General features: G+C 37.0%; 1 non-coding gene across 1 annotated transcript; it reads left to right on the top strand.

Annotated features, from left to right (window-relative positions):
• Window positions 1–8,588: 8,588 nt before the first annotated feature.
• LOC133781031 (small nucleolar RNA R71) lies at window positions 8,589–8,695 on the top strand. The gene has a single exon (XR_009869829.1). It is a non-coding gene; the product is annotated as a small nucleolar RNA R71 (small nucleolar RNA).
• The last annotated feature ends 5,690 nt before the right edge of the window (window positions 8,696–14,385 follow it).

Genomic DNA, 14,385 nt, shown 5'->3' with positions numbered 1-14,385 from the left:
TAAAGGTCCTAAACCTTATTAGGAAATTTGGGGCATTACACTAAGTCATAATCATAAATCATAATAAAAATCATAAGTCGTAGGTCATAAGTCATAAGTCATAATCGTAACTATAGGTCATAGAATATAATAACAAGTCAGATATAATAAGATGATAAGTGCTTATACAGGGGGTGGCAATTAAGCCCGGGACATAAGTCTGTCATACAACAGACATCAACTTAGGTCCGTCATAAAATTTTGGCAACTGATCCTACCAGACATAAGTCTGTCATACATCAAAACACAAACTAATCTACCTAATTTTCCTTACCAAAACTGGAATATTGGAGACAAGAGTGGGATTGGAAACTCCTAAAACTAAACATAAAGAAACCATAAGTCATCGAGAGAAAGAAGATAAATATAAAATCTAAACCATCAAGATAGTAACTTACCGAAGACATTAAGTTTCAAGAAACTCAAACACCTAACCAAAAGTCATTATAACAAATTAGTATTTGAAGAAAAGGAAAGAATAAGAAAAAATGGAAATGGACTAAACCTGAAGATGACGGTACCTTAGATAGCTTAAAACTTCGATCTATACCTCAAACACCGAAATCATACAAAATCTTACTTCCTATGTGTTTATAAAAGCTTTAGATTTGAAAGCTTTAACCCCAAAACCATAGTGTTTCTCTCTAGAATGAATTTAGCAGCTTGGACGCTCTGAACTGTGCTTGAATGATGAATACAATGGCTCAGTGAAGGGTCCTATTCATAGAGTTCAAGGAGTGAAACTAACTCCTTTTAAAATGAATAAATAAATGACTAAAAATTGAATAAATTTGAATTATTTGTTCAATAGATGCTTAGAACTCGGTCAAAGACGTTCAGGAACAAGTCAAAGTTGTTGAGGGCTGTTTCTAGTTCTTGATTCAATGAAAATTCAAAAATGGCTACTAGAGCCGATATATCGCCTCCTATAGGTGATATATCACCTACACCATAATACCAAGGGTCTGTGGTTTCATTCGTGCGAAGTCGACGTGTTTTCCGTATCAACATAGGCAATATATCAACCCCTATGGCTGCGATATATCGACATACACTAATATTTTAAACACGTTTTTGCACACTTTTAGCACACATGAATTTGTTTAAACCACTTTGACTGAGTAAAACGTAATCCTAACAAGTGAGGGAAGGTTCTAGACCTTCTAGATCTATACTTTATTAGTTTATTAATCTAACATGCTTAAATCCTTAATAAACATACACGTGACAATTTTCATGTTCTTAATTATTCTATCGAAACCTTATGTTATAATAAGTAATATTTCTAGGACTACATTAATTAATCAAACCTTATGATAAAATTAATATTTCTAAACCATAGGTTAAACTCATAAAATTCATAACTTTCTCGACGAGTTTCTAACTAAATCCCGGCTTGAACTAATAACCACGAAAACTAAAATACTAAGCTACTACTACTACTACTATTACTACTACTACTACTACTACTACTACTATCTAACTAAGTAAAATTTCGAGATGCTACAATTCTCCCCTACTTAAAAGAATTTCGTCCTCGAAATTTACTTACCAAACATTTCAGGATACCACTCCCTCATATATTCTTCCAATTCCCATGTGGACTCTCTTTTTATGCTATTGTTCCACAAGATTTTAACCATAGGGATACTCTTGGACCTTAACTCCTTAGATCCCCGATCTAGAACGCGTTCTGGCAATTCTTCATAACTGAAATCTTTTTTTATCTTCAGAGCCTTGTAATCTAGAACATGGGATGGATCTGATATATATTTTCTCAACATCGATACATGAAAAACGTTATACGTTTCAGTTAATGATGGCGGTAAAGCCAACCAATATGCTACATGCCCTACTTTGTCCAATATCTCAAAAGGACCTATAAACCTCGAGCTTAACTTTTCTTTCTTTCTGAAACGCATAATCCCCTTCATCGGAGAAACCTTGAGAAAGACTTGATCGCCTACTGAAAACTCAACTGTCCGCCTCTTAGCGTCGGCATAGCTCTTCTGGAAACTTTGAGCGACAACCATTCGTTGTCTTATCTTTTCTACTGCCTCATGCTGCTTGGTGATCCTTTGTAATCCCGTCATGAAGTCCATAGCTACATCTTCCCATTTCCATTCGGGAATCTCTAATGGTTGCAAAGTTCAAGCGGGTCTCTGATGTTCAGCTTTAACTTGTTGACATGTAAGGCATTTTGCTTCAAATTCTACTATGTCTTTCTTCATCCCCGCGCACTAGTACATTGTCTTGACATTGTTTTACATCTTGGTCGATCCCGGGTGAAGTGAATACGTAGTAGTGTGGGCTTCTTTCATAATACTTTCTCTTAATTCACAAATTTCGGGCACACATACTCGGTTTCTATATTATAACATGCCTTCTTTTGTCAAGGAGAAATCAACATTTTCTGAGTTGTGTATTTCTACCTTAACCTTAAGAAGAAAGTCGTCCTCTTACTGTTTCTCCTTTATTTCCACCATTAGTGTTGACTTGATCATGAGGTCAACTAGTTGTCCAGTTATTAGCTCAATTCTGGACCTCTTAATATAATCTTGTAAGTGTTGAGCTATCCCCTTAAGTATTGATAAGCTTCCGTAACTCCGCCTACTAAGTGTATCTGCCACGACATTAGCCTATCTCGAATGATACAAGATTTCTGAATCATAGTCCTTTACTAATTCCAGCCACCTCTGTTGCCTCATATTGAGCTCCTTCTGCATAAAGAAGTACTTTAGACTTTTGTGGTCAGCATAGATTTCACACTTTTCTTCGTACAGATAGTGCCTCCAAATCTTTAGAGCAAAACCCACCACTGTCAATTCTAAGTCATGTGTTGGGTACCGCTGCTCATACTCCTCTAGTTGTCTCGAGGCATATGCGACCACTCTTTCATCTTGTATCAAAACGCATCCAAGTCCTTGCTTCGACACATCGCAATACTCTACAAACTTGCCCTTATCATTTGGGACGCATAGAACTGGGGTTGATATGAGCTTGTCTTTTAATGTTTGGAAGCTTTCTTCACACTTCTTTGTCCATACAAATTTCTATTGCTTTCGTGTCAAATTTGTTAAGGGTGTAGCTATTCTGGAGAACCCTTCAACAAATTGTCTATAGTATCTTGCCAATCCCAGAAAACTTCTCACCTCCGTCGCACTCTTGGGTTTGGGCAAGTCCTTCACTACTTCGATCTTGGCTGGGTCTACTTCCACGCCATTTTTAGACACAATGTGTCCTAGAAATGCTACCTTCTCTAGCCAGAATTCCCATTTCTTAAACTTAGCATATAATTGATGACTTTTGAGTCATCCCAACGTCATTCGCAAGTGCTCTTCATGCTCTGCTTTCATCCCTGAGTAGATCAATATGTCATCTATAAACACCACAATGAACTTATCCAGGTAGTCCTTAAATACTCTTTTCATAAGATCCATGAACGTGGCTGTTGCGATATTTTTGCTATGCAAGCGCACACAGTCGCAATTTGTAATAAAATGGTAAAAACCAAGTATCGTCCTCAAGGACTGAATTCTCAATTACCAGTCAATTAATTTCTCTTTTCTATTTGATCAATTAGAATTCTTGATTTTTTTAGACACAACAAAAGAAACTGTAATATTCAGAAACAATAATTAAAAATTAAATAAAACAACAATTAATAGCAAAACCTTGGATTAAATTCACTGTAAAACAATTAGGAATCATAATCTTCTCTACTATCCACTCTACTAATCTTTAATGCAATTACTACTGAAATTCTTCTCATTGAAATGATAGGTAAGCAAAAGTGTTAACTATTCGAGTTAAGAAATAGAAAACTCGACCTAGTGTGAATTCCCTATATTTCTATGGTCAATTCAAACAATAAGAAGCAATGAATACAACCCTCAATCACATAAACCAATTTGATACTCTCGTTCTAAATTGAAATCTATGTCTATTCAATTTTAGCATATTCAAATCTCACTTTTCAGATTTTGATTCCAATTCGTAAATCATATGTAAAAGATGCGCAGTCAATTACATACACAATAAACACAAATTGAATAGATTTCAGATGAAGGAGAAATAGATAATTGCATTAAATCATAATAGAGTTTCAAGAGATTCAATTAGAAAACCTAAACAGAAATTTAGTTCATAAACATGACTAAATCAAACATAAACATAGAATCAAAAGATAAAGAAAAAGAAAAAGAACTCTGAGTTTTCTTGTTGTTTCTTCTCTAGCCTCCTTGCTTGATCTGATCTCCCCCCTAAAAACGTCAATAATGAAGTTTTTAGAGACCCTAATTCATTTTTTGCATGAAAAGACAAGATTACCCCTAAAAATTCCCCTAAATTGTGTTTTCGTACGGACCCTAGCACTGGGGCGCTACGGGATAGCGCTGAGGCGCTGTAAATAAGTCTCAAACACGTTTCTGGAAAATTGATGGCGCTGGGGCGCTGAAACGTAGCGCCTAGGCTCTATAACCCGCATAAAAATGTGCTCTCTGTTTCTCGACAGCGCTGGGGCGCTGGTTTGTAGCGCTGGGGCGCTACTTTGCACAGAATAAAATTGACTCGTTTTGAATAGCTTGCAGGGTCAGCTCATCGTATTTTGATCATTACTCCTTCAATATAACTCCGAATTGAATGATTCAAAAAGATGTGGAAAGCTAAGAGAAATATCTGCAACTTCTTTTCTAGACATGTTTCCAGAAAGTGATTAAATCCTTGTCAAAATGTGGCATAAAGTCTCAGACTTGCGTTATAGAACATAAACGACATGTACTGAGCTTCTTTAATGTTGAATCTTCCACACATGATGTCTTGAATCTCCACAATCAACACTAAATCCAACTTATTCATCCTTTTTAACATGTTTCTTCTCATCTCATGCTATAATATGCACTTGATCATTAAAACCTGAAACAAAAAGAAAACAAGCGTAAATCTTCACTAAACAATCCTAAATAACTAAAAACACAACCTAAAACGATCCCTAAAACAAACCTAAAATGACCCTAACAAATTCCCCCAAACTTAACCTTTACTCACCCTCGAGTAAAGACCAAGTTATACTAACAAAAAGAAACAAACACAAAACGAACAAGCTAAACCATCATTATCATCTATACTGCTTTGCCAAAACTCATGAAATCTCACTTGCAATATTAAAAACCAGAATTTCAGCTCAATTTCCTTAAAGTCTAATTTGTAAAGTTCAATTAGGGAAATCAATAATATATCACGAAAATGACTACAACACTTGGACTCTATCATATATGCTAACCTCATTCCAGACAATTCCACAAACCAATTTTTCAATATGCTTGCATTACTTGACCTTCTCCACTAATGTCAATAACACGTGTTTTGAAATCAAAAGGACTTTCACAGGTTATAGCGTTAGGCTTAGGCAAGGGTAGATGAAATTGTCATTTAGGCTCAACATTACCATAAGCATATAAACTTTGCACCCAATCTTGATATTCACAACACAATTTAACACAACCCAAAGATCCTCTTTATTTGCAAAGATTGAGAAATTTAAACACTAGAGAGTTTTTTTTTTTTTTATATACTATCTTTCCCCCAAACTTATGCATTTTAATGGGGACATCAAAAGAAAAGTAGTTTCTCTCAAATCTCTTTTTCTTTTTCTTTTTTCTCAATCTTTTCTTGAATTTTTTTTTTCTACTGCCAACACCAAAACACAAGAGTAATACCCATTATAAATCAATCCCCTTTTATATTTTATAAGCTCATGGTACAAATCTAGGAAATGAAAAATAATAAAGTATTCGGTTAAGCTCAGAATAAGTGTTTAACAATAAAAGGTCGACTTTTAGGCTCAAAGAGGGTATCTAGGGAAAATTAAATCAAGGTTGGCTTGAAAAGCTCAATCGATCCAAAAAAATTGCCTAAATAACTTTTCAAAACACATGTCATCAAGGATTTCTCCTTAAAAGCCAAATAATGCAAGTTCTATCAAATTCAAATTTTCATACCACCAACCCTAGTCAAACATATATAATAAAATCCAAAATGTTGCATTTTCAAAACATATTAAAAATTTCCCACAAAACCTTTAAATTAAACTCTAAAACAATTGAACCAAGCACACAGTTGAATTCAATTTCCTTTTCACGAGCAAAGACAAAGCAACAACAGACAAGAATGATGGCTTAACAGTTACACTAACAACCACAGAAAATAACACAAGAGACTAAAAGCTAAATTGAACAACGCACAAAATAAAAATAAAACAAAATAAGCTCCCCCCCCCCCCCAAACTTAAGATGCACATTGTCCCCAATGTACAAATATAAGAAAAGAGAATAAACTTACCAGGATGACAACACGAGCGTCAAAAGGGAGGAGGCGGTGGAGGAGCTGGAGATGGAGGATATGGTGGAGGATAAGAAAAAAAAAATTTCTGGGCACTTTCTAAGTTGAGCAGCGCTGGGGCGCTACCTTATGGCGCCTAGGCGCTGCCTCCTGAAACAAATCCTCTTCTTCTTCTTTTTTATTTATTTATTTATTATTATTTTTTTCACGCTTTTCACGGTTTAACTTGCAAAAATAATCCAAAAATTGTCCAAAATAAAAACCAAAACAACACTTTAAATTGTTCAAAACTAAAGCAAAACAACTAAAAGAATGGGATGCCTCCCAAAAGCACTGTCGTTAACGTCATTTAGCCGGACGTTGAACTCTCTACACCTTTAACTTGGGTCAAGTCCACCCCTTGCATCCTTGAGAGCCATCGTGTCATACGAGGGGGATTCCCTTCTACTGTTGAGAATATTGAAACTATCCCCAATGTCTTCGAAACCTTCAAACTTGCCACACAATAATCTTTTCATACGACGTCGAACTGTTCGAAATCTTTCTTTGGTCTTCTTCTTCTTTTTACCAATTGAATCTTGACAATCATTCACCACGTCAACTCTACAACAGGTAGGAATTTCAGTTGTTGTGAAAACATTAAAACTTACTTCCTCATTTTGGACTCGCAACCTTAACTCCCCCTTTTGTACGTCGATTAAAGCTCGTCCTATGGCTAAGAATGGTCTTCCAAGAATGATTGGGACGTTGGCATCCTCCTCCATATCAAGTACAATAAAGTCTGCCGGGAAGATGAACTTGTCCACTTTTACCAAAACATCTTCAATAATACCTCAAGGATGTGCTATTGATCTGTCTGCCAACTGAAGAGTCACTGTTGTAGGTCTTGCTTCCCCAAGCTTCAATCTTCTGAACACAGAAAGTGGCATTAGATTAATGCTCGCCCCCAAATTACATAGAGCATTCATGCTCTCAAAATTCCCAATAGTGCAGGGTATTGTGAAACTCCCAGGATCTCTTAGTTTCTGAGGAAGCTTCCTTTGCAGAATGGCGCTGCACTCTTCAGTGAGTGCCACTGTCTCATAATCCTCCATCTTCCTCTTCTTGGACAGTATTTCCTTCATAAACTTCACATAACTTGGCATTTGTTCAAGTGCCTCGGCAAAAGGTATGTTAATGTGAAGTTTTCGAAAAATATCTAGAAACTTCGAAAATTGTTTGTCAAGTGTCTTCTTTTGAAGTCGCTGAGGATATGGAATCTTGATGCGGTGCTCATAACTCATTGGTGACTGATTCTTCTCAAGGTCTTCAATAACCTCTCTTCTACCTTACCCTCATTCTCAACTTCAACTTTTGGTGCAAGTATAGACTTCTTGACTGGCTCTTCCAACTTCTTCCCACTCCTCAAAGAGATTGCATTGCACTGCTCTTTAGGATTCACCTCTGTATTACTTGGAAAATTTCCTTGAGGCCTACTTTGTAACATATTTGCCAATAGACCAACTTGCATCTCAAGATTCCTGATGGAAGAGCGAGTTTCTGTCATAAACTGTGTTTGAGTGTTGGTGAGAGTCAATAATGCAGCTTGCAATTCATTAGGCCTTTCAGGTGGAGCTTGATTCATTGACTGTTGAGGCCTAGGCTATTGTGATGAAGAGCCTTGATGCATTGGTGGCTGAGGCATATTATTCTGAAATTGACCCTGAAACTGAGGTTGCTGGCCCTGATTATTCCTCCAAGAAAAATTAGGATGATTTCGCTACCCAGGATTGTAAGTATTGGCGAATGGATTATTAACTGGCCTCTGAAAGTTTCCCACCGCTTGAACCTGAGCTTGATCCATCGGAATGTTATTATTAATATTGGCAGGACACTGATAAAAAAAGTGAGGACCACCACAGATTTCACACCTGGCTGCCATTTGAACCGCATTAGCAGATACAGTGCTCTGTTGTAACTGTTTTGTCAAGGAGGCTACTTGTGTTGTTAGAGCAGTAATTGCATCCAGCTCATGCACCCCAGCTACCTTTCTGACCCCCAATGATCTTTCCTCAGACCACTGATGATTATTGGTGGCCATGTCCTCCAGTAGCTCATAAGCACCAGTTGCACTCTTGCTCATAAAAGTACCACCCGCTGCAGCATCAATAATGGTTCTGGTTGTAGAACATAAACCATTGTAAAAATTATGTACTAACATCCACTGCTCAATGCCATGAGGAGGACATCTTCTCAAGAGTTCCTTGAACCGTTCCCAATCTTCATACAATGACTCTCCATCATTCTGGAAAAAGTTATTGATCTCTCCCCTCAATTTAGCAGCTTTGGACGGAGGGAAGAATTTTGACAGAAACTTCTAAGCTAGATCTTGCCAGGTGACAATAGAGTTTGGTTGCAAAGAGTTCAGCCAACTTTTAGCTCTGTCCCTCAGAGAAAATGGGAAAAGCCTAAGTTTAATTGCATCATCACTCACCCCATTGTATTTGAAGGTTCCACACAGCTCCAGAAAATTAGACAAATGGGTGTGAGGATCTTCAGAAGGCAACCCATTAAATTGAACAGAGGATTGCACCATTTGTAGAATAGCTGGCTTGATTTCAAAATTATTTGCCTCTACAGCTGGTGGGCGTATACTGTTTTGTACTCCTGTCAGAGTGGGTAGCACATAATCTCTCAGGCTCCTCTCAGCATTGTTTTGAGCCTGACCCCCTTGTACAACTCCAGGAATTAGAACATTCCTGCCATCCCCATCATTCTGTGCCATCTTCACAGATTTTTGGGCCTCCCTCTTGTTCTTTCTCATTTTCTTGCAAGACTTTTCAATCTCAGGATTCAAAGGAACAAGACTGTCTGCTCCTCTTCTGCCACGCATATACCAAAATTCACCTGAGATAGACAAATTAAGCAACTAAACAGATTAGAAACAAGAGAAATTAAAATCAAATTAGAATAAAAATTAATTAGACTGATATTGATAATTATTTTCAGTCCCCGGCTACGGCGCCAAAAACTTGTTGCGATATTTTTGCTATGCAAGCGCACACAGTCGCAATTTGTAATAAAATGGTAAAAACCAAGTATCGTCCTCAAGGAATGAATTCTCAATTACCAGTAAATTAATTTCTCTTTTCTATTTGATCAATTAGAATTCTTGATTTTTCTAGACACAGCAAAAGAAACTGTAATATTCAGAAACAATAATTAAAAATTAAATAAAATAACAATTAATAGCAAAACCTTGGATTAAATTCACTGTAAAACAATTAGGAATCCTATTCTTCTCTACTATCCACTCTACTAATCTTTAATTGAATTACTACTGAAATTCTTCTCATTGAAATGATAGGTAAGCAAAAGTGTTAACTATTCGAGTTAAGAAATAGAAAACTCGACCTAGTGTGAATTCCCTATATTTCTATGGTCAATTCAAACAATAGGAAGCAATGAATACAACCCTCAATCACATAAACCAATTTGATACTCTCGTTCTAAATTGAAATCTATGTCTATTCAATTTTAGCATATTCAAATCTCACTTTTCAGATTTTGATTCAAATTCGTAAATCATATGTAAAAGATGCGCAGTCAATTACATACACAATAAACACAAATTGAATAGATTTCAGATGAAGGAGAAATAGATAATTGCATTAAATCATAATAGAGTTTCAAGAGAGTCAATTAGAAAACCTAAACAGAAATTTAGTTCATAAACATGACTAAATCAAACATAAACATAGAATCAAAAGATAAAGAAAAAGAAAAAGAACTCTGAGTTTTCTTGTTGTTTCTTCTCTAGCCTCCTTGCTTGATCTGATCTCCCCCCTAAAAACGTCAATAATGAAGTTTTTAGAGACCCTAATTCATTTTTTGCATGAAAAGACAAGATTTCCCCTGAAAATTCCCCTAAATTGTGTTTCCGTACGGACCCTAGCGCTGGGGCGCTACGAGATAGAGTTGAGGCACTGTAAATAAGTCTCAAAACACGTTTCTGGAAAATTGATGGTGCTGGGGTCCTGAAATGTAGCGCCTAGGCGCTATAACTCGCATAAAAATGTGCTCTCTGTTTCTCGACAGCGCTGGGGTGCTGGTTGGTAGCGCTGGGGCGCTACTTTGCACAGAATAAAATTGACTCGTTTTGAACAGCTTGCAGCATCAGCTCATCGTATTTTGATCATAACGCCTTCAATATAACTCCGAATTGAATGATTCAAAAAGTTGTGGAAATCTAAGAGAAATATCTACAACTTCGTTTCTAGACATGTTTCCAGGAAGTGATTAAATCCTTGTCAAAATGTGGCATAAAGTCTCAGACTTGCGTTATAGTACATAAACGACATGTACTGAGCCTCTTTAATGTTGAATCTTCCACACATGATGTCTTGAATCTCCACAATCAACACTAAATCCAAATTATTCATCCTTTTTGACATGTTTCTTCTCATCTCATGCCATAATATGCACTTGATCATGAAAACCTGAAACAAAAAGAAAATAAGTGTAAATCTGCACTAAACAATCCTAAGTAACTAAAAACACAACCTAAAACGATCCCTAAAACAAACCTAAAATGACCCTAATAGTGGCAGGTGCGTTCGTTAATCCAAAAGACATTACTAGAAATTCATAGTGTCCATATCTAGTCTGCAAACCCATCTTTGGGATATCTTCTTCTCATACTCTTAGTTGATGATACTCAAACCGCAAATCTATCTTCGAGAATACCGTAGATCCTTGTAGTTGATCAAAAAGATCGTCTATTCAAGGCAAATGGTATTTGTTCTTGATCATCACTTTATTTAGTTCTCGATAGTCAATGCACATCCTCATACTCCCGTCATTCTTTTTGACAAAAAGCACTGGTGCTCCCCAAGGAGAAAGCTCGGTCGGATGAAACCCTTGTCCAGAAGCTCCTATAGTTGTATCTTTAACTCATTTAACTCGGTAGACGCCAGTCTATAGGGAACTTTCAAAATTGGTGCCGTCTCTGTAGGCGCCAGTCTATAGGGAACTTTAACTCATTTAACTCGATAGGCGTCAGTCTATAGGGAACTTTCAAAATTGGCTCCAGTCTATAGGCAAATGGTATTTGTTCTTGATCATCACTTTATTTAGTTCTCGATAGTCAATGCACATCCTCATACTCTCGTCGTTCTTTTCAATCGGATGAAGCCCTTGTCCGGAAGCTCCTGTAGTTGTATCTTTAACTCATTTAACTCGGTAGGCGCCAGTCTATAGGGAACTTTCAAAATTGGTGTCGTCTCTGGTGCCAATTCTATTTCAAACTCGATTTCCCTACTCAGAGGTAATCCTGGTAAATCTTCTGGAACACCTCGGGAAATTTACATACAATATGTACATCCTTTGGTTCAAGTTGCATCTCTCGTGTTTTGTCCACCACACTGGCTAGAAATTCCTGGCAACCACTATTGCTTAACCATTGAGCTTTGAGAGCTGAGACTATCGGTATGCGAGTTCGAGAAACTTCTCCTTTGAAGGTGAATTGTTCTCTGCCTTCTATTTGAAAGTTGACTGTCTTACCCTTACAGTCTATCGTTACCCCATATTTTGCTAACCATTCCATGCCTAAAATTACATCGTAATCCTTAAGGTCTACTCGTTCAAATCTATTGGTAATTATTTTTCTCTGATTCTAACTACAACGCTACGCACCCCTCTACTAGATAGCATTCTTTCCCCCGAGGGTAGCATTTATGGTTTATCTAAGCTATCAATCGTATTCACAGAGACAAAAGAATGCATAGCTCCCGAATCGAATAAAACATTGCATAGCTTACCAGAGACAGTGACCTGACCTGTTACCACTGTATTACTAGTTTCTGCTTCAGCTCTAGTAAGAGAAAAAACTCTGGCTGGCACAAGCTTGTCATCTTTCTTTTGGTCTTTCATTTTTGGGAAATCCTTTTTAATGTGTCCTTCTTCTCAAAAATTGAAACAACCCTTCGTCTTATATCGACATTCTCCTGAATGCTTCCTCTTGCAGATATGGCACTGGGGATTCCACATAGGGCTTCTTATTCCCGTTACTTTCTGATGTAGTCTTATTCTTCTTGTCATCTTTTTTATTTTTACCTCCATCATGTTTTCGTTTGTGTTCGTTCTGTTCATTGTTAATCCTTTTGGCACCCCTTCTTGTCGTGCCTTCCTTCAAGATCCTTTCTTCTTCCTGCTCAGCTTCCAAGGCTACCTCTAATGTTTCTGCATAAGTGGTTATTCTCCGAATCAAATTTATCTCACGGGCTGTCATAGGTTTTAGTTCGTTCACGAATCTTTGAATTCTTGGTGTCTCGGTGGGTACTATGTCCACCGTGAACTTAGCCAGCCTATCAAACTTTCTGGCATACTCTGTCACAGTCAAATTCCTTTGAGTAAGCACGATGAATTCGTCCACCCTTATGGATAGAATCGTAGGACTGTAGTACTTCTTGTTTAACACTTGGATAAACTCGTCCCATGTCATAATGTTCACATCTTAAGTCTGCTTCACTATATCCCACCAGATGCGGGCGTCTTTCTTTAGCAAGCTTAAAGAACAAGAAACTCGATCTTCATTTCCCAGCCGCATATGTTCTAGAATGGACTCCACTGATCGAAGCCATTCATTTACTTCTATTGGGTCAAATTCACCGTCAAAGTTTGGCAATTGCTGCTTTCTAAAGCATTCATACACTGCCTCTTAGCAAGGTTTTGCCAACTATAGCAATTGTGCTAGAGGAATGACTTGCTGCACCACTTATTGTTGTTGCCTTGAGTTTATTTGGAACTCTTCTTCCCTTCTCCTTAACTCTGCCCTAAGACTGGCATTTTCTCTTTCCAAATTTTCTTAAGTAAGTGCCGGTTCTTCCACTACATTGGGTGCTTCTGGCACTCCCGGTGCTGCTGGAGATTCTTCATATATGGGGGTGGTGGCTACTCCTCTTCCTTGCCCCCTTCCCCTTCCTCGGCCTCTGCCTCGACCTCTACCTTGGCCATTTAGTCTTTCATATCTTTTTGGTTCCTACTCCATGTGTCTTTTCTGTTTCCCCAAAAGAGAAAAGTTTGAAAAATCTAAGATAAGCAAAATAAGTAGAGGTTACAATTTAGCCTATCGTACTACTGTCTATTAGGTCCATCTATCTATCAAAACTACCCTATTACAATTAAGTCCAACTTTGGTAAATGGACCTTAACAATTGAATCTTCCATGGAGGAGGGTTGGGTTCAGTATATCGTACCCACTACTAAGGCCCCCTAACTTCCACTTGGACCCAAATGACAGGAATTTAAACCCTTGCTTTATTAATTGTTATTCATTTTAAATAGATCCAATCTAATAATGCAAAGCAAATGAGCTAACCAATAAGAGATTAATTTAAACATTACACTATCAATTGAATCCAAAACCCTTAAAACTTACTAAACAATGAAATAACAAAAGCAAATAACATGTTTTATTAAAATAAGCAATTAATTACAAACTAGTGAAAATTTTCTTAAACAGCATAAATAAATTTTAACGATGTGTTCTTATATACGACTAATCCTTTTCATCGGATCCTTCTTCTACCATATCTTGAATTGATTCTTAGAAACATTCTCTCTAACTCATTATCATAATCAGGGTCTAGTATTCTTCTTATATCTTTAAATTCTCTAGCCACACTTGAGTCCATTGAGATAATTTCTTAAATAACACAAGAAAGACATTACAAACATACTTCGAAAACAATGTGTATACTTACTTGGTAACGAGTAGGACCTTTGTAGCTGTCGTGTGTATGTCGTGGGAACGTTCAGGACAAATATAGCCATGGGCTCTGATACCACCTGTAACGCACTAATCTCTCGTAAATTACTAAGAACACAACGTTGGATCATAATCATAAATATTGCTCTTTTATAGAATAAAAACTTGAAAATAAATACATGGATCCATGGTTTTACAAAGATAAAATAATTGTCTTTAAAATGAGCAACATTTAAATACAACTTTAAAATAAACATGCT

Source organism: Humulus lupulus, chromosome 5, assembly GCF_963169125.1.
Source record: "Humulus lupulus chromosome 5, drHumLupu1.1, whole genome shotgun sequence".
NCBI lineage: Eukaryota > Viridiplantae > Streptophyta > Magnoliopsida > Rosales > Cannabaceae > Humulus > Humulus lupulus.
This window is presented reverse-complemented; position numbering and strand designations above follow the sequence as displayed.